Source organism: Macaca thibetana, chromosome 9 (assembly GCF_024542745.1).
Source record: "Macaca thibetana thibetana isolate TM-01 chromosome 9, ASM2454274v1, whole genome shotgun sequence".
Lineage (NCBI taxonomy): Eukaryota > Metazoa > Chordata > Mammalia > Primates > Cercopithecidae > Macaca > Macaca thibetana.
The window spans coordinates 121,996,278-122,021,912 of record NC_065586.1 but is presented as its reverse complement, the minus strand read 5'-3'; the positions used below and the strand labels follow the sequence as shown (position 1 = coordinate 122,021,912).

The window sequence follows — 25,635 nt, the reverse complement described above, 5'->3', positions numbered from 1 at the left end:
GCCTCAGCCTCCCAAAGTGCTGGGATTACAGGCGTGAGCCACTGTGCCTGGCCACTATTCTTGATGGTACTAGAATGGTGGCTATATGACACTGCATTTGTGAAAGTCTGTAGAACTTCCCAGTACAAATAATGAAGTTTAGTGTTGCAAAGTTTAAAGAAGCATTTAGGAAGCTGGGGAATCCCAAGTTAGAATGCAGACTATGACAACATGTTGATGATACAAGAAATATCAAGATATAGATGGCTAACAAAATTGTATATAATTTAGCTATGTTACAAATGGATGAAACAACTTTACTGAAGGAGTAAGGGGAAAGGGTTTTGCCCTAAATAACTCTGGCAATGAGTGCAGTTTCTGAGACTAAAAGCAAAGGAAACTGGACATAAGCACTGTACTCTAGTTGATAACACATTTCCCACAGAGATACAGCTTAACAATTCTGAAATTGCTGTGCATGTATATGGGAAATAAACAACTAGGTAAATTAATGGCAGATGATGAAAGCTAGATTTCTGTTGGAGTAGGAGTTAACATATAAGCAAGGGAAGGAGGCTAGAATGATCCATGTGGTAATGAATTACAGTTGGAGATATCAGTTGGACTCACTTTTAGTTTAACTCACATAAACAAATATTTGCAGGTATATTTGTACAAACAGGTAAGTAGACACTGATACATTTCTCAGAACTCCTTTGAGAAATAGCTGATTCAAGACTGAGGGCAGGAAATTATACAAAATGAGTCTAGAGTATCTTATTGTGCCAAAATGTAAGTTCATTTTTTTTGTTTTTGTTTTAAAAAAGCCCATCCCACTATAGAAAAGGGATGCCAACAGGACACAGGAGAAACAAGAAACTGAAAAAACTTCCAATGACCAAAACTGGAACATTTGAATAACAAATTAAACAGCACTGGATTATAACTGAAAGTATAAAAATATTCCTCAGTCCATACTGATATAAATGAGTGAACAAACAAACACAGGAGAAGAGGCAAAACTCCTATGCAAATAACTCATTAGATAATCTCCCCTCAAGGAGCTGCAGCATAACTCCTCAATCCTGAAGTGTGGTTGCATATAGAGACTTCCAAAAAGTACATGGAAAGGAAGGGGGAAAGCGTCACTTTGCAATGGAGAAACCTGACGAACACTACCTCAGCCAGATGATTAAACAATCAACAGTACGGTTGGGCGCCGTGGTTCATGTCTGTAATCCCAGCACTTTGGGAGGCCAAGGTGGTTGGATCACAAGGTCAGGAGTTAAAGACCAGCCTGGCCAATATTGTGAAACCCCATCTCTACTAAAAATACAAAAATCAGCCAGGCATGGTCACAGGCACGTGTAGTCCCAGCTACCTGGGAGGCTGAGGCAGGAGAATTGTTTGAACCTGGGAGGTGGAAGTTGCAGTGAGCTGAGATTTTGCCACTGCATTCCAGCTTAGGTGACAGAGACTCCGTCTCTAAATAAATAAATAAATAAATAAAAGCGGTTAAGTCACGTGGATAGTATATATTCTTAATTTGAGGTAACGAAAATCACATTTTTACCTCTGTGATTTTCCTCCCAAAAAAAATCTATAAAATCCATCTATGAGAAAAAAAAAAAAAACAGAAAAATTCCAATTGAGAGACATTTGCAAAATACCTGAGCAGTACTTCTCAAAATTGTAAAGGTTATCAAAAACAAGAAGAGTCTGAGAAACTGACAGCCAAGTGGAACTTCAGGAGAAATGACAACTAAATATAATGTGGTATTCTGGATGGGATAAAAGAGGAAAGAGACATTGGGTAAAAACTAAGGAGATCTGAATAAAGTATGGACTTTGGTCAATAATAATGTATCAGCCTGGCATGGTGGCTCACACACCTGTAATCCCAGCACTTTGGGAGACCGAGGTGGGTGGATCATCTGAGGGAGTTAGGAGTTCGAGACCAGCCTGTCCAACATGGTGAAACCTCGTCTCCACTAAAAATACAAAAATTAGCCAGGCGTGGTGGTGGGCACCTGTAATCCCAGCTACTCAGGAGGCTGAGGCAGGAGAATCGCCTGAACCCAGGAGACGGAGATTGCAGTGAGCAGAGATCACGCCACTGCACTCCAGCCTGGGTGACAGAGTGGGACTCCATCTCAAAATAATAATAATAATAATGTATCAACATTGGTTCATCATTTGTAACAAATGTACCATATTCATATAAAATGTTAATAATGGGGTAAATGAGTGCAGGTTATGTGACAACTCTAAGAAATAGATTTGTATTTTATAAATCTAAAATTATAAAACTAAACTTTTTTAAAAAATCACCAATATGCAAGGAAACAAAATATGACCAACAGGAAGAAAAAAAATCAAGAGAAACTCAAATGACATCTATGATAGAATTAGTAAACAAATGTTATCCTGTAAGTATTGTCTTCAAGATAAAAACACGAGCATAAGAAAATATTTTTAAAATACTTAGAACTGTTAGAAATAAAAAAATACAATACAAAATTGAAAAATAGAATTAACAGGTTATACTTGGCAGAAAACTGTATCAATAAATGAAAAGAAATAGCTATTTTAAAAATTGACAAAACAAAGGAGACAGAAAAAATGATTGAGAATTAAGAGCACCAGTGACCTAAAGGACAGTATCAAGCAGTCCAACACATGTGTAATTGTAATCCAAGGGAGAGAAGAGAAACAAGAAACAAAATGATTTGAAATAATGGTCAATTTCCTAAATTTGATGAAAAGCATAAACCCACAAATCCAAGAACCTCAACAACCCCAAGCAGAATAAACGTAAGAAAACTACGCCAAGCAACATTCTAATCTAATTGCTAAGGTTCAGTGGAAAATCGTAGAAGCAGCCATGGTGGGTGCAAGGGGATCTACAGAAAAAGACAGCAGACCTCTCTTCAGAAGCACGTAAGCTAATAGCAGAGTAGATATGCCTTTAAAGTATTCAGATTGTTTTTTGCTGTTGAGATGTGTGAGCTCTGTGTATATTCTGGATATTAATCCCATCAGATGAATAGCTTGCAAATGTATTCTTCCATTCTGTAGGTTGCCTTTTCACTCCGTTGTTTCCTTTGCTGTGCAGAAGCTTCTTCATTTGATGTAATCTCATTTGTTTATTTTTGCTTTTGTTGCCTGTACTTTAAGAGACAAGCTTTTGCTCTGTCACCCAGGCTAGAGTGCAGTAGTTTGACAGTAGCTCACTGCAGCCCTGGATTGCTGGATTCAAGTTAACCACCTGCCTGAGCTTCCTGAGTAGCTAGGACTACAGGTACATACATCACATCTGGCTAACTTTTAATTTTTTGAAGAGACAGGGTCTCACTATGTTGCCTAGGCTGCTCTTAAACTCCTGGGCTCAAGTGATTGTTGACTGCTTTTGAGGTCTTACTCATAAAATATTTTCCCAGACCAATGTCCTGAAGGGTTTCCCCTATGTTTTCTTGTAGTAGTTTTATGGTTTCAGATCTTACATTTAGGTCTTTGATCCATTTTATTTTCATATAGGGTGAGAGGTGAGGGTCTATTTTCACTCTTCTGCATATGGATATCTAGTTTTCCCAGCATCATTTATTGAAGAGATTATCCTTTCCCCAATGAGTATTCTTGTTGCCTTTGTCAAAAATTAGTTGGTAGCCAGGCGTGGTGGTTCATGCCTATAATCCCAGCACTTTGGGAGGCTAAGGCAGGAGAACCATTTGAGTCCAGGGTTTCAAGACTAGCCTATGCAATACAGTGAGACTGTGTCTCCACAGAAAATTTTTAAAAGTTAGCTGGGTACAGTTGCACATACCTGTAGTCCCTGCTACTCAGGAGGCTGAAGTAGGATGATTTCTTAAGCCCAGGAGGTCAAGGCTACTGTAAGCTATGATCATGACATTGCACTCTAGCCTGGAGATGGAGTGAGACACTGTCTCAAAAAATAAAAAAATTTTAAAAAGCAGTTGGCTGTAAATCAATAGGTTACTTTCTGGGTTCGCGATTCTGTTCCATTAGTGTGTCTGTTTTTATAACAGTACCATGCTGTTCTGGTTACTATAGCTTCGTAGTATATTTTGCAGTCTGACAGTGTATACCCCCAGGTTTCTTTTTGCTCAGGACTGTTTTGGCTATTGGGGGCCTTTTGTGGTTCAATATAAATTTTAAGATTTTATTTCTATGAAGAATGTCATTGGTATTTTGATAAAGATTACATTGAGGCCAGGGCATGGTGGCTCACGCCTGTAATGCCAGCACTTTGGGAGGCCGAGGTGGGCAGGTCATGAGGTCAGGAGATCGAGACCATCCTGGCCTAACACAGTGAAACCCCGTCTCTTAAAAATACAAAAAAAATTAGCTGGGTGTGGTGGTAGGCACCTGTAGTTCCAGCTACTCAGGAGGCTGAAGCAGGAGAATGGCATGAACCCAGGAGGCAGAGCTTGCAGTGAGCTGAGATCGCGCCACAGCACTCCAGCCTGGGTGACAGAGCAAGACTCCTGCACGGGGCGCGGGGGGAAGGATTGCATTGAATCTGTAGATTGCTTTGGATAGTATGGTCCTTTCAACAATATTGGTAGTGCCCACACTCAGGGCCTGGCAGGGCTGACCTGCCTACCTTGGCTCAACAGCCCTTGGAGCACACTGCTGCTACCATGTCTTCCAGGGCCAGCGAGAGTGCTCTGCAGCACCTGGTGGAGCAGCTCAAGCTGCAGGTCGGAGTGGGAGAGGATCACGGTCTCTCAGGCAGCTGCAGAGCTGCAACAGTACTGCATGCAGAATGCCTGAAAGGATGCCGTGCTGGTCAGTGTTCCAGCAGGAAGTAACCCCCTCCCGGAGTCGAGATCCTGTGCTTTACCCTGAAGACTCTAGGAAAGAAGTCTGCAGAGGAAAGCCTTCAAGCACAAAGTGATAAATCACTGCCTCCAAGCCTCAAGAGAGGCTTTTCACTGGTCAAGTGACAGTTATTTCAGACTTCCTATGGCCTGGTACTATAACCAAAATTCTACAGAAACTGGTGAGTTTCTGCTCAATTAAGGAAACTGGGAGAAGGAATCTAGCTCTAAAGAGTAAGTCTGGGTTTTTGTTTGTCTTACATATAAAGCACTTCACCAAAAAAACAAACAAACCTTACCACCAGATATGCCAAAATGTACCTCTTTCATAAGTGAATTACTGATGTTTCTATACCTGGAATATCATGTATGTTTTATTTACTGGATGTTCACATTTAGGAAGGAAAAAATTTTATTTAAAAAATTGAATATTTGTTACTTGGTATAAAAATATTTGTCAGGAACAACAAATACTACAAAATTTGTTCTGCTCATGAATTTACAATTTCTAAACTAAGGTAAGAAAGTACAGGCCGGGCGCGGTGGCTCAAGCCTGTAATCCCAGCACTCTGGGAGGCCGAGGCGGGCAGATCACGAGGTCAGGAGATCGAGACCATCCTGGCTAACACGGTGAAACCCCGTCTCTACTAAAAAAAATACAAAAAACTAGCCGGGCGAGGTGGTGGGCGCCTGTAGTCCCAGCTATTCGGGAGGCTGAGGCAGGAGAATGGCGTAAACCCGGGAGGCGGAGCTTGCAGTGAGCTGAGATCCGGCCACTGCACTCCAGCCTGGGCGACAGAGCGAGACTCCGTCTCAAAAAAAAGAAAAAAAAAAAAAAAAGAAAGAAAGTACAAACTGCTGGGGAAAACAGTAGTCTTTACTAATTGACTGATGCCTTGATTTTTCCAAATGAGAAAGTTGTTTCATTTTTAAACACTTAACATGGGAGCTGTTCCTTAGCAAACTTGTCTGGAAAGATTAATGTTATGTGAGGCATTTGGTTGCCCCATCGTATATATAGATGAAGCAGATTCGGTTTTTGTAGTTGTGGTTGTACCTAAATACATTACTTCTTATCTTTTTTTTTTTTTTTTTTTTTTTTTTTTTGAGATGGAGTCTCGCTCTGTCACCCAGGCTGGAGTGCAGTGGCATCATCTCAGTTCATTGTAACCTCAGCCTCTCTGGTTCAAACAATTCCCCTGCCTCAGCCTCCCAAGTAACTGTCATATGTGATTACAGGTGCATGCCACAACGCCCAGCTCATTTGTGTGTGTGTGTGTGTGTGGATTTTTAGTAGAGGTAGGGTTTTACTATGTTGGCCCAGCCTGGTCTTGAACTCCTGACCTCAAGCAATCCACACACCTTGGCCTCCCAAAGTGCTGGGGTTACAGGCATGAGCCACCATACTCGGCCTATTTCATATCTTAAGAAATGTTTAAATATGACTCGAAGAACACTGTAAAAACAGTTAAAAACAAAGTAATGTAAAATACTACAACCTAAAATAATTCTTAATGTCACAAGTGTTTTATTTATTTTGATGCTATGCCTTTGATTTGATTTGGGACACTTTTAGAAGGCAACTTTGTGTTTGCAATAATCTTTGAAGAGTTTGGAAATAAAATTTCTGCTAAATTCAAAAAAAAATTAATTCTTCTGATCCATGAGCATGGGATGTCTTTCCATTTGTTTGTATTCTCAAACTATCCAGTTTAAATATAGGCCAATAATCTACAGACACTTGTCAAAAGACGACAAACAAATGGCCAAGAAATACATTTTTTAAATGCTCAACATTACTAATTATAAGGGAAATGGAACTCAAAATCACAGTGAGGTATCATCTCACTGTAGGATAGCTATTATCAAAAGACTAACAAATGCTAGTGAGGATGTAGAGGAAAGGGAACTCTTAAATACTCTTGGTGGGAATGTAAAGTAGTACAGCCACTATGGAAAACAGTATGGATGTTCCTCAAAAAACTATAAACAGGCTGGGCATGGTGGCTCATGCCTGTAATCCCAGCACCTTGGGAGGCCAAGGCTGGCTGATCACTTGAGGCCAGGAGTTCGAGACCCAGCCTGGCCAACATGGTGGAACCCCCTAAGACATGCCTGCTTCCTCTTTCACCATAATTGTAAGTTTCCTGAGGCCTCTTCAGCCATGCAGAACTGTGAGTCAATTAAGCGTCTTTTTAAATTACCCAGTCTTGGGCAGTTTTTTATAGCAATGTGAAAACAGACTAATACAGAAGCTAAAAAAAAAAAAAAAAAAAATTGTTGATCACACAGAAGTAAAAAGGAGAACAGAGGATACTAGAGGCTGGGAAGGGTAAAGGAAGCAGAGAGATAGGAAGAGGTTCATTAAAGGATATAAAATTACAGCTAGATAGGAGGAATTAGTTCTAGAGTTCTACAGTACTGTAGAATGATTATAGTTAACAGTAATACATAGTTTCAAATAGCTACAAAGAAGATATTTAATGTTCACCCTCCCAAACTAAAGAATGTTCAAGATGATACGCTAATTACCCTGATCTGATCACTATACATTTTATGCACCAAAACATCACTCTATACCCCATAAACATGCACCAAAAAGTCAATTACAAATTTAAAAGAAACCAATTTTTAAAAAAATTTTTTAAGCACTCAAAAGGAAAGTGTGTCAAAGGAGAACTCTTTACCTAGTGACATTATCTTTAAAAAATAAAGGCAAGGCCGGGAATGGTGGCTCATGCCTATAATCCCAGCACTTTGGGAGGCTGAGGTGGGCGGATCACCTGAGGTCATGAGTTCAAGACCAGCCTGGACAACATGGTGAAATCCCATCTCTACTAAAAGTACAAAAATTAGCCGGGTGTGGTGGCGGGTGCCTGTAGTCCCAAGCTTCTTGGGAAGCTGAGGCAGGAGAATTGCTTGAATCTGGGAGGCGGAGGTTGCAATGAGTGGAGATCACGCCAGTGCACTCCAGCCTGGGCAACAGAGTGAGACTCCGTCACAAAAAAATAAATAAAAATAAAAGCAAAATAAAAGGTTAACATAAACCAAGCTGAGAGAGCTCATCGCTAATACACCTGAACCATACAAAATGTTAAAGGAAGTTCCTCAGGCAGAAGACAAGCCATACAAGATACAAATCTGGATCTACACAAAGTAACAAAGAACCCTAATAAAGGCAAGTATGTGGGTAAATATAAAATATGTTGTCTGCCTAAAACAAAAATAACAACAATGTTTTGTGAGGTTAATAGGGTATGCAAAAGCAACATAGAGGATAACAACAGCACCAAGTCTGGGGCCTGGAAGAATACTGTCATAAGGTTCTTGTGCATAAGGTCAAGCAGCAGGGTATTGCTTGAAGGAGACTGTGATAAGTTAAAGACATCAACAGTAAGCCAGGCGCGGTGGCTCACGCCTGTAATCCCAGCACTTTGGGAGGCCAAGGCAGGCAGATCACAAGGTCAGGAGATCGTGACCATTCTGGCTAACACAGTGAAACCCCATCTCTACTAAAAATACAAAAAATTAGCTGGGCATGGTGGCATGCACCTGTAGTCCTAGCTACTCAGGAGGCTGAGGCAGGAGAATCACTTGAACTCGGGAGGGTGAGGTTGCAGTGAGCCGAGATCACGCCACTGCACTCCTGCCTGGACGACAGAGCAAGACTGTCACTGTACGTTAGAAGCCTATACGACTCTGGACTCACCCTTATTACACAAATCTATAATGAGCTTATGTTTTTCCTTGTTATTAAAACCATCTTCCTTCTGGTTTGTCAGATATTCTGCTAAATGGCCTGAGCAAGTCCCTTCATCGTCACCATAATTGCTAAATAAACACACTCACAGGTTACCACACAATTATCTAACTCTTATGACCACTAAACTATAATTTTAAATTTATTTTAAACTGCCTAACTTTAAAATTAGTTTCTACTATTAAAAGCATATACAATAAATATATTACATTTCATGTACCTGTGCTATATTTTCTGTAAAACCAAAGAATCTTTGGTGAAAAGTTAAAAATTCCAACTTGATCTGAAGTGGGAAAGCAATAAAGATAAAAATTATTCATGGTCATACATAATAAATCTGCCCGCTCCTTCCCATTTTCTATATCAATATAACTTGCATTATATTTGGAGGCTTAATATTAGAGCTTGGAGGCAAAGGATATCTCCAATAAATCATATTTTCTGTACAATCTAAGACAGCCTTTGATTTTTTGCTTTTCCAAAGTGAAGTGCTCAATAAACATCACTTTGAATCTCCTTTCAAATATATTCAATCCTCATTCTGGCTGTTTCCTCCCTTTACCACCCCCCACCCAAAAAAAAAGTATCATCGAAGTACTGGTTTAAGCTTCAAGAGTAGATAGGGTGTAAATCACTTGCATTCTTGCTAGGTAGAATGCCTTTTAGCCAAACTGTGATATAGCAAAATTCTTTACCTCGATCCCCATCTTCCTCCTGATTCTAACTTTAAAATGGGAGTAAGTGGGAATGTGGGCTTAAATGCCCCCCACCTCCCATCACATCCAGGATATATTAGTCATAGTTCCTTTGACTAGAAGTGTTTCAAAACGTTAAGTTCTTTTCATTTTCCTTGAACACGATATATTCTCCCCAACCCCGCTTCCTTCCACTGCCTTAGAACATAGATTCTTTTGTACTTGGAAGGAACTTGATTTGTTTTGGAGCCAATCACTTGAGATGAAGCACATAACTGACATCTTATTAAAACTTCATTTAAAAATAAGATGGGGCCAGGCACAGTGGCTAACACCTATAATGCCAGCACTTTGGGAGGGCAAGGCATGAGAATTGCTTGAGCCTTGGAGTTTGAGACCAGACCGAGAAACGTGGTGAAAATCCGCTTCTACAAAAATTAGCTGGGTGTGTGGTGGTGCACACCTGTAGTCCCAGCTTCTTGGGAGGTTGAGGTGGGAGGATCTCGAGCCTTGGAGGTCGAGGCTGCAGGGAGTCATGATCGCACCACTGCACTCCAGCCCGGGTGACACAGCAAGACACTGTCTGAAAAGATCACAATAATAAGATGCATCAAAGTTGATGTTGCAACTATGCAGCCATAAAAAGGAATGAGATCATATCCTTTTGCAGGGACACAGATGGAGCTGGAAGCCATTATCCTCAGCAAACTAATGCAGGAACAGAAAACCAAACACCACATGTTCTCATTTATAAGTGGGAGCTGAATGATGAGAACACATGGTCACATGTGGGGGACCCACACACTGGGGTCTGCTGGGGAGGTGGGTAGGAAGGGAGAGCATCAGGAAGAATAGCTAACGGATGCTAGGCTTAATTCTAGGTGATGGGTTAATCTGTATGGCAAACCACTATGACACCTACGTAGCATACCTACATCCTTCACATGTACCCCTGAACTTAAAAGTTGAAGACTAAAAAAAAAACTTTGAGCATTACCAGTGTTTCACAGAAATTCTTGGTGGAGCAAAGCAATCAACATAAAAAGGTGAAGTGATTTCTGCTAATGTTATGATTGTAGGCAGTTTTTCTTTTAAAACTGCCTTTTAGTTAAGTAAATGCTCCTTTAATTCATTTTCCTTTTTTTTTTTTTTTTTTTTTTTTTTGAGACAGAGTCTCACTCTGTTGCCCAGGCTGGATCGCAGTGCCACAATCTTGGCTCACTGCAATCTCTGCCTCCTGGGCTCAAGGGATTCTCCCACTTCAGCCTCCCAAGTAGCTGAGACTACAGGCGTGCACCACTGGGTCTAGCTAATTTTTATATTTTTAGTAGAGGCAGGGTTTCTCCATGTTGGCCAGGCTGGTCTTGAACTCCTGACCTCAAGTGATCTGCCCACCTCGGCCTCCCAAAGTGCTGGGATTACAAGTGTGAGCCACTGCGCCTGACCCCTCTATTTTGTTTTTAATTAAAAATCAATTTTGCCCAGTACAGGAAAAAATCCATTAACTATTGAAATTTTTCAGAGATTTCAAGCAGGTCTTCATATTTATTTCATTTAAAAATTACTGATCCTTTAAGAATAATGTTCTAATTTTCACTACAAGAACAAAACCATCATGAAAATGCTAATATTTAACTGAGCACGCTGATGATGGGTCAGATACCGTGCCAAGTGTTTGGGATCTACAACCTGTTAGACACAAAAGAAGTTCCCATTCAAAGGTTTAACATCCTTGCTCTTTGTTCCCTACTTCCAAGGCCAAACTAACTTCCTTATCCTTTATGCCTCCCTGTCTTGGTTTCAGTAAACAACTTTCCCGCTGGTCCTTATCTACAGAGCCCACATCTGCTACCCACTCTGTAAATGACCCCTCCCGTCGCAATGGCTCTTCCCACCGAAACTGCCCCTTCCGCCAGTGTAACCACATTCCTACACCATTCAAGTTAGCCAACTGGGTTCAGCTTAGACTGTACAGTCTGACTCCACAGTGGAGATAGGACACAGTAGCTGGGACAAACTGCCATTAGGGATAAAAACCCCTTGCCTCCTTTGTTTGGTGTGCTCTCATGGTGACCAAACTTGAGAGCAGCACCCTTCTGCAGAAGTAAATTTTGCCTTGCTGAGAAATCCTTTGTTTAAGTGCTCATTTTCTTTGTGACTGTGAGCTTTACTTCCTACAGATCTCATCCAAGACTCACAGCAGCCCACGGGGAAGGCAGAGAATCATGGCCCATGTTACGGACACAGACGCAAAGACCTCCCAGAAGCAGCAGGGTGCCCAGCTAGGAGGGGCAGGTCCAGGACATGAACCCAAGTCTGTCTGACTTCAGAGTCTGAACCACAAAGCTATGCTGAATTTGGAGTTGTAGCTCTCCAAGAAATGAAAAAAAATACAACTTAGCAACCAAGAGGCATTCTGGCCCTCTGGCATTCTGGGACCTGGAGCTCAGAGGAAACCTCAGGGCTTTCATAAGCTGCTCACTTTGCAGGGCCCAGAATCCAGGTTGTTACCATAAAAATGTGGGGTTTTTCCCCTGCATAGGAACTCATTCTCCAAAGAAGTTCACCTATAGGATCCTAGTGCCTAAGACATAAAAACAGAGCTGATCTGGTGAGAAGGTGAGGTCTGAAGCATCACCCACACCACCTCCCTGGATCAGTCACCGTAAGGTGACTCCATTCTACTTAGGAGGGTTAGAGAGCAAAGTCTGAAAATCCCTAGACAGTCATTCAGACTAAACTAGTACCATGCGTCTGGGGGGGCCTCTTGAAGATTCCAACTTCAGCCACAGAGCCCGATGCAAACCACCAAGCTGCACAAACAGAGGGGCCTTCACAAGCCGTCTCCCAAGACAAGTGAGCCTTGGCAGGGGGACCAAGTGGTTCTCGAAGCAGGGTTCCTGGCTTATCACTGGGAACTTGCTAGAAATGGAAATTATCAGTTCTGACACCAGTCCTACTGACCCAAACTCGGAGGCTGGGGCCAAGCATTTCTCATGTTAACAGACTTTCAGGTCATTCCAATGCGCACTCAAGTCTAAAAAACCACTACAAAGAAATAGAGGCTGACCAGTGCCCTGAAGTCAGCAGCTGTGAGGAAGAGAACACAGCATTTTCTACACCGAGCTTTCTCTCTGTGGAGATAAAGCTGCCCATTAACTCCCCGAGAGCTGCCACCCCAGCCTTTAATGAGTCCACCGTATCAGGCATGTAAGAAGTGTGTGAGAGTGTGTGTGTGTGTGTGTGTGTGTGTGTGTGTGTTTCCTGCTGGGCACCATAGCAGCAAAGGTCTTAAGGGAGATAGAGGGAGATAAACAACTCACAGAAAAACAAGGTACCAATCTGCAGGAGAGATGCAAGCAGAGGTATACAAACCAGGAGGGTGGTCCACTCTGTCTCAGACATCGAGGAACATTTTCATCAAGATGACACCTGAGCTGCTGGAAAATGCAAATAGGAATTTTCCAGGGACAGAGGAGTGCTTTGGTGTCCAGATCCCCCCAATCCCAGCACCTGATACACACACGGATGATCCTGGTTTGGGCCAGAGCTCAGGAAAGAACATCTTCTCTGAACTTTTTTTAAAACAGCTTTATTGAGATGAAATCCACACACTATAAATTCACTGACTTAAATCATACAGTTCAGTGGTTTTCAGGGCAAGAAACTGGCAGGATTGGCATCTAAACCCTGACCTGACATTCTGGGCAAACACCCAAACAGCCAAGTTTTACAGTTTGAAGCAGAGAATTTGGTTCTTGCTGATACCTAGTTAAAATAAGTTTTCACCTGTCAAGAAAGATACTCAAAAAATAATGTACATAATTATAAACACACCATGCTTTTTTCTTTTTTAAAGCAAATCACATGAAATAAAATTCCTGGGTTTGTAGGACACAAACACCAAATATTCCTACAAAGAGTAAGTATAATTGGGGATGAGGCTGCCTGATTTATGCGCACCTGAACTTGTCTGACACATCTTGTCACCACAAAGTCTGACAGTTCCAGATAAAGCAGCATGCAAAATTGCCACCAATATAGCAAAATGGCCTGAAGAAGCAAATGTTCCAATGAAAAACTCCCACATGCATCCCATCAATAATTCAATATTTATAGTATGAGAATAATCTGGTTACACAATTATAGGGCTCAACTGAACACAGTGGATTTTTAAATGCATTTGAATTATTTTGTGGATGTCTCAATTTCAGATGAATTATTTTTTTCTACAATTATTGATCATTCCAAAATTTAAACTCAATGGAAAGTATCTTAGTGGAAGCCAAAAAAGGAAATTGAAAGAATGAAGATAGGCAGGAGCCTCGAAATGTCAAGAACTCTCCTATAAAACAATGGAGACTAAAAACTCTAATGGTTGAAATGGTACGCAGAACTGTTTCATTAAGAATCATAATCGCCAAGAAAATGTTGGTAATAACAGAAGAGAAATAAGACTGAGAATCAGAATACTCCCAGCAGAAAACAAAACCTTCCAAACAGAAAACAATTTCTACAGTCAGCACAGCCTCGTTTTAATGAACGTGTTGACTTCCATAAGTACCTTGAACTTTCATCCCTGCATGTCACAATGAGCAATTCACAGCAACACTGTGAGGTTGCAAATTTTTCTGCCTCCAAAATCATGATTCCTATTTACAGAGAATCAAGCAGAACATAAAGGATTTGTTTAAATGTTTCCTAAACAGGTATTATAAAAATATGAGCAAATAGTTATAAGATCTTGGGCAGTCTATTCTAAAAAATATATAATTGGTTATTAAATTTTTTAACAAGACACACGTGACTTACACCAGGCAAACCGTCAGACTAGATTAAATGTACTGAGCTCTTAATCAGAAGACACACACAACACAGTAAGTCTACATTTCCTTGGATTACACATAAATGAATTATAATGCATTTTACCATCGTCCTGCAGGACAAAGAAGGAACATACAGTATGATGCTGAAGTATTAAGAAGAATAGTGGAAGGTGTTGAATTGTTAAGTGAAAAAGGTTTATTCATCAGAGATCACAATGAAAAGGTTGTGCTCTTCAAGTAACAGAAACTTCTAGGAATCATCCAATTAATTTCTAGATTTGATCAATTTTTATGTAAGTGTCTGGAAAACTGTAAAGGTAGAAGGACAAATATGACATTTATTTATCCAAAATAGCTCATGGAGAATCAAAAAAGGGAAAATATGTACAAAATAAGGGAAAATAAAGTGGGAACTCAAATAAGTAAATAAACCAAACACCAAATAATATTGCTACAAATTCTCCAGTAGCAAATTGTTTTGTGTATGCCATTATCATGTGCTACTCTATAAAAATAGAAAAATCATTTTTTATACAGCAAAGCAACTTTTAACTGTCAAAATTCATCTGAAATTAAAGTATACACAAGAATAATTCAAACGCAGTTTTGTCTTTTCAACAGAATGAAATAAGTTCTGAGCAACTTTATGTTGCATTTGCAATCAGTCATGTAAAAATGTGACTTTCAGAAGACATGAAGGTTCCAGAACTCTTTAAAAACATTAGTAAGTACTTAAAAGACATTCTGGACAACAGTTCAGTTTATCACTTAGTTATCCCTAGGAAGGCTTCCTTCCCAGTCCCTGAAGTTGCTGACTACTTCAGATTTTGCAAGTTACACATTCTTCTTGAATTTATCCTTTACATGTAGTATTTTCATCACCCATGCCAACTTAGTATTCAGGAGTCAAAGGATAGTGAGATGGTTTGCCCATTAAAAAGCACTGAGATCTTGTAGCACAAAGTACACAACATCTTAAAGACTCTAAAATATATTTTCTGACTCAGAAGGAAAACCTGAGCATGGATAGAAAGAATTCATTCAAAATTTAATAAAGTTTGCACAAACGGTCACATATTGTATAATTCTATGTATATGAAATGTCCAGAAGAGGTAAATCAGACAAAGTAGATTAGTGGTTGCAAAGTGCTGGAAGAAGAGGAAAAGGGAGAATGGCTTCTACTGGTTATGAGATTTATCCTGGAGGTGATGAAAATGTTGTGAAGATACATAATGGTGATTATTGTACAACTTTGTGAACATAATAAAAAGCCACCGAATCACACATATTTTTAAAGGGTGAGTTTTGTGGTATGTTAATTATATGTCAATATTTTAAAAATTAACAAAGTTCGAATATGCCATTTTAACTGTAATTTAGAAAAACAATTTTAGGCTAGTTTAGAAAAAAATGGAAACTGTCTGATTCCTGATTTAGACATACGAAGGGTTTAATAGAAAATACAGAAAATTACTGGACTATGAAACAAGGGCGATTAAAGATGAACAATGAAATTAATAGAAATTATTCTGACATCAAGCAGCAAATTATAGTCTGGGCACAGTGGCTCATGCCTGTAATCCCATCACTTTGGGAGGCTGCGGTGAGATCACGAGGTCAGGAGTTCGAGACCAGCCTGGCCAACATGGTGAAACCCTGTCTCTATTAAAAATACAAAAATTAGCCTGGTGTGGTGGTGCACGCATGTAATCCCAGCTACTCAGGAGGCTGAGGCAGGTGAATTGTTGGAACCCAGGAGGCAGAGGTTGCAGTGAGCTGAGATCATGCCATTGCACTCTAGCCTGGGTGACAGAACACCACCTCAGAAAAAAAAAAAAAAGCAAATTATAAAAAAAATTTGGATCTAATGAAAAGCAGTAATTAAATGAAAGACACAAACTTCAAATAGAAGGAGCAAATAAGCTCTTAGATTATTCGATAATTCAGTTAATGAAAGGAAGTGAAAAATGTAACAAGTGTATCAGTCGATTAATAGTTTTTCTGAATTTAAGTTGGTAATGTTTTATATTTGTCAGCTTTTAAGTATTTGTAATTTTCTTGTTTTTAATGTTAGCTTTTCTACCTAATTTTGTTTTCTTAATTTTGTCTTCTTTTCCTTAAAAAATGTCCCCCTCCTCAAATTGTTTAAGATTTGGTGAGAATTCTCAGCTTGTCCAGATTGGGGAAAAAAATCTAAAATTTTAATAAAATGTTAAGCCTATGAAGTCAGGGAGAATTGACATCTTTATAAGAATAAATTTTTGTTTAATTTCTGGGATATACGTGCAGGACATGCAGGTTTGTTACCTAGGTAAACATGTGCCGTGTGGTTTGCTGTACCTACCAACCCATCGAGAATAAATTTTTCTAGGAACAAATTGTGACTTTTTGTTCAAGTTTCTTCTGTGGCTCTCAGCAGACTCTCGATGGCTTCACAATGCTCTTGTAACACTGGCCATGAAATTTACTCCTAGCATTTTATCTAGGAAGTTCCCTTCCTATATTAACTCTGATTACTCTTTATATACAGAGGCTATTTCTTATTTTCCTTCATCATTATCATGACATTTCACATCAGAAGGGTGTGTGAACTCCATACCTAATAAAATGTAAAAGGCACATGCTGGGAACCAGCCCCCATCTGAAGGCCAGAACACTACTAATACCAGTGGCTCCACTTGTGTGCTGGCCCCATCCTATTACCCTGAATAACCCCCAAAGATACCACCACCAGTTTTGCGTACATTATCCCTATGATTTATAAAAGTGACATTGTACATATGAATCCTTCTGCATTGTTTGGTTTTGCTGCTACAATGCTAATGCCATTATAACAATGGTATAAAATGGTATGATTTTCTGAGACTTGTTTTATTAAATGTCATGTTACTGGGATATATCAAGTGGTGAGTAGCTGTGGTTCACACTTTTCCATTGTTGTGTTATATTTCATCATGTGAATATACCATAATGTATAGTTCCTCAAGTCAGGTTCCTCACAATGGGCATGTGGTCATTTCTAGGTTTTTGCTACTGTAAACAGTGCAGCTATAAACATTCTTGGTTTCTTGGTATCCACACACAAGTTTCTTTGGGGCCTAGACCTAGCAGTGAAATCTATTGGTCAATAGCTACATAAATATTCAAACTTATGTGACAATGCCAAATTGTTTCTCAAAGTGATTATACTAATTTCCACTTTCCCCAGAAGTATGAGTTTCCACTGACCCATAATCCATTATTAGACTTAATTATTGCCAGTCCTGTAGATGCAAAATCGTATCTTACGATGGTCTTCATTTTTATTTCCGTTTTCCAGACAGCTTTAATGCCTTCCCATGATTGTATTTGCCAAATTGCTTCCTCTGCAAAATGTCCATTGTCCATACATTGCTTATTTTTCCATTGGATTTATTGTAATTGACTTGTAGAATTTATGTAGTCTGAAATCTAATCCTGTCAGTTATGTTGCAAATATGGAATTTCTGCAGGATTGTGTCTTATTATTTCACTTTCTTTACCATTTACCTTTGTGAAAATGTTATTTCCCATCCCAAGTTTAGAAATGTGTTAGGGAAAAGAGAGATCAGATTGTTATTGTGTCTATGTAGAAAAGGAAGACATAAGAAACTCCATTTTGATCTGTACCCTGAACCATTGTTTTGCCTTGAGATGCTGTTAATCTGTAACTTTAGCCCCAATCTTGTGCTCACAGAAACATGTGTGGTATGGAATCAAGGTTTAAGGGATCTAGAGCTGCGCAGGATGTGCCTTGTTAACAATATGTTTACAGGCAGTGTGCTTGGTAAAAGTCATCATCATTCTCCATTCTTGATTAACCAGGGGCACAGTGCACTGCAGAAAGTCACAGGGACCTCTGCCCAAGAAAACCTGGGTACTGTCCAAGGTTTCTCCCCACTGAGACAGCTTGAGATATGGCCTCTTGGGAAGGGAAAGACCTGACTATCCCCCAGCCCAACACCTGTAAAGGGTCTGTGCTGAGGAGGGTTAGTAAAAGAGGAAGGCCTCTGTCTCCTGCATGCCCCTGGGAATAGAATGTCTCAGTATAAAACCCAATCGTACATTTGTTCTATTCTGAGATAGGAGAAAACCGTCGTGTGGCTGGAGGCAAGATATGCTGGCGGCAATGCTGCTCTGTTACTCTTTACTACGCTGAGATGTTTGGGTGAATAAAAGCACAAATCTGCCCTAAGTGCACATTCAGGCATAGTACCCTCCCCTTGAACTTATTTGTGACACAGAGTTCCTTTGCTCACATGTTTTCTTGCTGACCTCCCTACTATCACCCTGTTCTCCTGCCACATTCCCCTTGCTGAGATGGTGAAAATAGTAATCAATAAATACTGAGGAAACTCAGAGACCAGCGCTGGTGCAGGTCCTCCGTATGCTGAACACCGGTCTCCTGGGCCCACTGTTCTTTCTCTATACTTTGTCTCTCTCTTATTTTCTCAGTCTCTTGTGCCACCTCATGAGAAAGACCCACAGGTGTGGAGGGGCAGGTCACCCCTTCACCTGGCGCCCAACGTGGGCCATAATGACGATTAGGAGAGATGTGTGTATACAGTCGTCACTGTACAATGCAGGTAAAGGAAAATTAAACCACAAAAAATAGAAACAAGAAAAGACACATTAAAATCATTAAAAGACTTTCAAAAATTGCTAGGAAATATTAATTGGATTTGACCAACTCTAGGCATCCCTACTTATGCCATATCAAATTTCTCTATTTTGAGAGAGGATCCATAATGACAGGCCATGACGACAATGGTGGTTTTGTCAAAAAGAAAAGGGGGATATGTAGGAAAAAGATCGGACTGTTACTGTGTCTGTGTAGAAAAGGAAGACATAAACTCCATTTTGATCTGTACCCCGAACAATTGTTTTGCCTTGAGATGCTGTTAATCTGTAACTTTAGCCCCAACCTTGTGCTCAAAGAAACATGTGTGGTATAGAATCAAGGTTTAAGGGATCTAGGGCTGTGCAGGATGTGCCTTGTTAACAATATGTTTACAGGCAGTATGCTTGGTAAAAGTCATTGCCATTCTCCATTATAGATTAACCAGGGGCACAATGCACTGCAGAAAGCCACAGGGACCTCTGCCCAAGAAAACCTGGGTACTGTCCAAGGTTCCTCCCCACTGAGACAGCCTGAGATATGGCCTCTTGGGAAGGGAAAGACCTGACCATTCCCCAGCCCGACATCTGTAAAGGGTCTGTGCTGAAGAGGATTAGTAAAAGAGGAAGGCCTCTTGCGGATGAGATAAGAGGAAGGCTTCTGTCTCCTACATGCCCCTGGGAATAGAATATCTCGGTATAAAACCTGATCGTACATTCGTTCTGAGATAGGAGAAAACCGCCCTATGGGTGGAGGTAAGATATGCTGACAGAAATGCTGCTGTTACTTTTTACTACACTGAGATGTTTGGGTGAATAAAAGCACAAATCTGTCCTAAGTGCACATTCAGGCATAGTACCTTCCCTTGAATTTGTGACACAGAGTTCCTTTGCTCACATGTTTTCTTGCTGACCTTCTCCCCACTATCACCCTGTTCTCCTGCCACATTCCCCTTGCTGAGATAGCAAAAATAGTAACCAATACATACTGAGGAAATTCAGAGACCGGTGCCGGTACAGGTCCTCTGTACACTGAGCGCCGGTCTCCTGGGCCCACTGATCTTTCTCTATACTTTGTATCTTATTTCTTTTCTCAGTCTTTCGTCTCACCTGATGAGAAATACCCACAGGTGTGGAGGGGCAGGCCACCCCTTCACTGACACATCCTTCCAAAAAGTTTTAAATTTTGCCTTTCACATTTAAATGGATTAAGATTAAGAGGTGGAGGTTGCAGTGAGACGAGATCGTGACACTTCACCCCAGCCTGGGCAACAGAGAAGACTCTGTCTCAAATAAATAAATAAATAAATAATGACAGTAGAAATTATTTTCTTGACCCTGTCTTTAATGAGAATGCTTCTAGGTATTGCTCCCTTAAAGCATGATGCTAGCATTTAGAATATATATAATTTTATTATGTAAGGCAATCATCTGTATTTTCCTACTTTAAAAGTATTTTTAAACTAGAAAGGATTTAAATTTATCAATGCCTTTTCATCATTCTTTTGATTTATTAATACCATGAGTTATATTAACAGGTTTCCTATTACGGAACCACAGATGACAAAATGGTAAATTAGTATCCTTAAAGAGATATGGGGATTAGTCACTGCACAAAAATGTTTGAAATGCCCTGAAATCAATATTCTAACTTATTTCAAAAATTCTATACCTATAGAAAGATAAAATAGTGCAATGAATTAAAATGTTGCCACATTTGCTTTATTCTGATATACCATATATCACATTTTTCATTGAACCATTTAAGTTACAAATATCATGCTTCTCTAAGTACTTTAGTATGCATATCCTAAGACAGTCTCCTATATAACCGAATACCATTACACTGAAAAGCTTGACTTAATATTATCGAATATGTAGTCCATATTCAAATTTCTCCCAATTATCCTTTTTATTTTTAGCTAGGTTTTTTCTGCAATCCATCAGATTCAATGAAGAATCATAAACTGCATTTAGCTGGTGTGTGTCTCCTCTATTCTAGAACAGACACCCATCTTTCATTGTCTTTCACATTCACATTTAAGAGTCCAGGCCAGTTGTTTTCTGGAATGTGCTACAATTTGTCTGATTGTATGTGCATAATTATATTCAGATTAGACACTTTTAGCAAAAAGAATACATAGATGATACTGTATATTTTCCACTGCATGACATCAGGTGGCATGTGATGTTGGCATGTTTCATTATTAGTGATTCTAAGTTTGATGACTTGGTTACAGCGGAGTTTGCCAGATCTCTCCATTGCGAAGGTATTAACATTATCCTTTTTGATGCTCAAATGGTTCCAAATCTGGCTAGTGGGAGACCCTTCAAGCTGGTTCTGTATACTTTACCACTCCCTAGAGCTTTGGCAGGGGGTTGTTTTTTTGAGTCTCCCAGGATGGTGTGCAATGGTGCAATCTCGGCTCACTGCAACCTCTGCCTCCAAGGTTCAAGCGAGTCTCCTGCCTCAGCCTCCCAAGTAGCTGGGACTACAGGCACCTGCCACCATGTCCGGCTAATTTTTGTATTTTTAGTAGGGACAAGGTTTCACCATGTTGGCCAGGCTGCTCTTGAACTCCTGACCTCAAATGATCCACTCACCTCAGCCTCCCAAAGTGCTGGGATTACAGGTATAAACCACTGTGCCCAGCCACTCCTCAGAAATGTTTAAAGCACCTCTTTACTTTCCTGGTGCATTGGATATCCTAGGCTCACCTTGTAGTTTTCATGCCCCAATACCAGAATCATCCAATTTGCTAAGCCATTTCCCCTACTTCCTGTTAATGAGAAATATATTTAGCAACTGAGGTCTTGCACTAAGTGTGTTCGTTCCTACTGGGCAGTCATTGTTTCTAGACTTTTCAGTTGACAGGTTTTTTGTGTTTTTTTTTTTTTTTTTTTTTTTTTTTTGAGATGGAGTCTCACTCTGTCTCCCAGGCTGGAGTGCAGTGGCCCGATCTCAGCTCACTACAACCTCCGCCTCCCGGGTTCAAGCGATTCTCCTGCCTCAGCCTCCCGAGTAGCTGTGACTACAGGCGTCCGCCACCACTCTCGGCTAATTTTTTTGTATTTTTAGTAGAGTCGAGGTTTCACCATATTGGCCAGGCTGGTCCCGAACTCCTGACCTTGCGATTCGCCCACCTCAGCCTCCCAAAGTGCTGGGATTACAGGCGTGAGCCACCAGGCCGGTCGACAGTACTTTTTTTTAAATCCTGAATTCACAGTACTTATTCCAGTTCAAATCCAACATGACTATATTATTTTAATCCTTCCATATTTACATATTCTTTCTTCCACAGTGAGAATTCTGTTTTCAAAAGCATCAATATAGCTTCTCAATTGTTCAATCCCAGAATACGCACAAAATAGTATGAAAACTACCAAGAGACTGAGGAATGCTCAGTAGGCCTTTACGGTCTGTGTCTTTAGAATATATATACCCATAAATGTATGGAGTCTGAAAAATGTGTTTACAAGTTCGATGAATAGCTGAGTGCTTTGCTAATAAACTAGGTCTACTTACTTTTGTTTGTATTATATTTCAGTTTTTTCCACCTTTGTAAACTAAGTTTTGAATCTGTAAAACATTAACATAGTTTACCAGCTAGCTACCTGTTAAACTTGTTAAAGTTACCTTTATAGGTAGCTTTAAGCCTCACTCCCTTACCTATCCCTTCCACCTTATTCCCACTTACCTCCTGTTGTGGGTATTTCAATTTCATTCATGTTTGATTTATTCTTTTGCTTATTTTTTGCAAAACATATATACTATAAATATACATATGCACAAAAGGTATATACATCATTCTAGCTATACCTTTTGCAGTTTTCATTTTATATATCATAGAAAATCACTCCCTATCAGTTCACTGAGATTGTTCTCCTTTTTTAATGTAGTTGCGTGGTACTCCATTGTCCATACCATAGTTTATTCAATCAGACTCCTACGTATGGGAAATACCCTGAAATCTTAAAGCTTATACGTGAAAAAAGTTGACAGAGGTCTTTCCAAATATGACAATTCTAAACACTTAATACCAAAAACAAGTTGTGAAGCAGAATCTTTTCAAAAATGTCTGTACTAAACTACAATCCAAATTAAAACCACAATGAGAAACTGCTTTCACAGGTACTACAAAGTCTACAATTAAAAGGATAGAAAATACCAAGTGTTAGCAAAGAGATGGAAGAGTGAGAACTCTCATACAATCATGCAATATATTAAAAAAAGAGCTTCCTTACACTGTGGGTGAGATTATAAGTCACGACTTTGAACAACTGTTTGGCAATATCTAGCCAAAGTCAGTCACACACATACCATATAACCTAACAATTCTACTCTTAGGGATATAGTCCACAGAAATACACACAGATGTTTACCAACAGACATGTACTAGAATGCTCACAGGGGTACTTTTTTTTTTTTTTTGAGGCGGAGTTTTGCTCGTTGTTGCCCAGGTTGGAGTGCGGTGGCGCGATCTTGGCTCACTGCAACCTCCGCCTCCCGGGTTCAAGTGATTCCCCTGCCTCAGCCTCCGGAGTAGCTGGGATTACAGGCATGGACCACCACACTTGGATAATTTTGTATTTAGTAGAGATGGGGTTTCTCCATGTTTGTCAGCCTGGTCTCGAACTGCGGACCTCAGGTGATCCGCCCACCTCAGCCTCCCAAACTGCTGGGATTACAGACGTAAGCCACCACACCCGGCCTAGAGGTACTATTCATAATAGCCAAAACCAAGAAACTATACAAATGTTTATCAATACTGGGAATAAATACATGGTGCTATATTAATGGAATAGCAATGAGAAAGAAGGATCTTCAACTATCTACAACAATATGGATGAATCTTACGAACATAATGTTAGGGAAAATAAGTCAGATCCAAACAAGTACATACTATATACTTCTATTTACACAGAGTTCAAAAGCTGGCAAAACTAACCCATGCTGTTAGAAGTCAGGGCTGTGGTTGCCTTGGCAAGCATAGAGATTGAATCTGGAAAGGAAGAAGAGGTAGTTCTGTGGTTGTGGCAATTTTCTGTTTTTTTTAATTTATATTTTTGTTTTGAGATGGAGTCTCGCTCCAGTGGGTTAACTTTGTGAAAATTCAGCAAGCCATACACTTATGATATGTGCATTTTTCTGCATATCCTTTTTATTTCTATAAAAAGCTATGTTTTAAATTTCAGTTAAGGAATGAAAAAAAGGACAAAAATAAATCACTAAATTTACCTAAATACCTACAAACAAATGGAAAGACTATGATGGAAATCAGGATTACAGTCTTAGATTCAAACGTGTCAAGCTATTAGCTCAAAATTATAGCCTTATGAAGTCTGGTATTTGAGCTTTAAATTATATGTTGTGCACAGTTTTCTCTGATATTTCCTTCTGTCTTAATTAAGAACGTTCCTACATATATACTAACAAGTAAAACTGATGCTCCAGGAATATGCACCATGCTTTTCCTGTAGTTGAAAATCTACCATCAAACGGCCGGGCACAGTGGCTCACGCCTGTAATCCCAGAACTTTGGGAGGCCGAGACAGGGGGATCACGAGGTCAGGAGATCGAGACCATCCCGGCTAACACGGTGAAACCCCATCCCTACTAAAAATACAAAAAATTAGCTGGGAATGGTGGCGGGCGCCTATAGTCCCAGCTAATCGGGTGGCTGAGGCAGGAGAATGGCATGAACCCGGGAGGCAGAGCTTGCAGTGAGCCGAGATCGCGCCACTGCACTCCAGCCAGGGCGACGAGCAAGACTCCGTCTAAAAAGAAAAAAAGAAAATCTACCATCAAACGTGCTACTACCTACATAATGATGAATTCAGAGAAGGGAAAGAAAGTATGTAAACCTTTCCCCCACTAGTGGCCCTTATTAGCTTAAAAATATAATCTACATATAATACAGCAAGAAATTTATGCAAGTCTAACATCTTTAGACTAAAGAAAAAAGTTTAATTACTATATCAATAGAAAGACTAAATTGTCTATTCTAGCCACTGAAGTTATTATAACAGAATTCTTACACAAAGGTAATATAACATGTAGCCAAAATATATAGAAGATATTATAGAAATATTAGGCAATTAGTTAATAAATGTTATTTTCCAAATGTTATAGCATTTGTGACATTGGTCAGTTTTTTATATCTTTAATTATACTTTTTGGCATTCTAAAAGACAAATTTATAACAAATTTTGTGTTTATAATCAGCATTCTTTTTCTTAAAGACAACTCCCCAAACTGCTTCAGAATCACAAAATCTTGATTTGCCCCAAATGAGACTGAAGTTCCCAAAAAGCCTTTAGTTTCTTACCACATCAAATATATATTAGATCATAACCCTGCTGTCTTATACCACCTGGCAACTAGGAAGTAAGAGACAAAATTAGTTTAAGGAAGTCATTCATGTATTCATTCATCGTATGTAAGGCTTCTGGATGTCAGGTGCCATGTAAAGCTACGAGGATACAACAGCGAGCTCAAGACGTGGCCCCTGCCTTCAGGAAGCCTATAGTTCCACAGGGCAGAGAGATAACAATCAGATAGTCCCCAGTTACAAACTGCTGTCAATGGGACAAAGAAATATTACAAAGATGACCACAAAGTAAAACAGAAAAATAGGCTGACTTTCCATGAAGGAATGAATGGGCGGATGCCCCAAGGCAGGGTGTCTCTATCAGAATAGGAGGAGACGTCTGGAGAAACAAGCAGAGGGATGAAGGCCAGCAGCTCTGCCCACACCCCCAGGCAGAAGAGATTGGGGCAGGGACAGCACAGCCTCCACCCTGCTGAACCGCAGCACCAAGCAGACCTGGGGAAGAAACAGCATGGTGCTGGGAACCACAGCTCAGCCAGGCCCATGGCGCCATCCTGTAGGGCAGG

General features: G+C 40.0%; 1 protein-coding gene and 1 pseudogene across 7 annotated transcripts in view; one reads left to right on the top strand and one right to left on the bottom strand.

Moving 5' to 3' along the window:
• Positions 1-25,635, bottom strand: part of FANK1 (fibronectin type III and ankyrin repeat domains 1) — a 121,686-nt gene that overhangs the window by 55,656 nt on the left and 40,395 nt on the right. The window contains exon 1 of one of the 7 annotated variants that reach the window (XM_050803768.1): positions 9,739-10,171. The exons of the other annotated variants lie outside the window; for them this stretch is intronic. The gene's annotated coding sequence lies outside the window, so the exon portion shown is untranslated. Of the gene's footprint in view, positions 1-9,738; positions 10,172-25,635 lie in introns of those variants that run through there. 7 annotated transcript variants of the gene reach the window in all.
• On the top strand, positions 4,508-4,848 carry LOC126962973 (guanine nucleotide-binding protein G(I)/G(S)/G(O) subunit gamma-10-like; annotated as a pseudogene).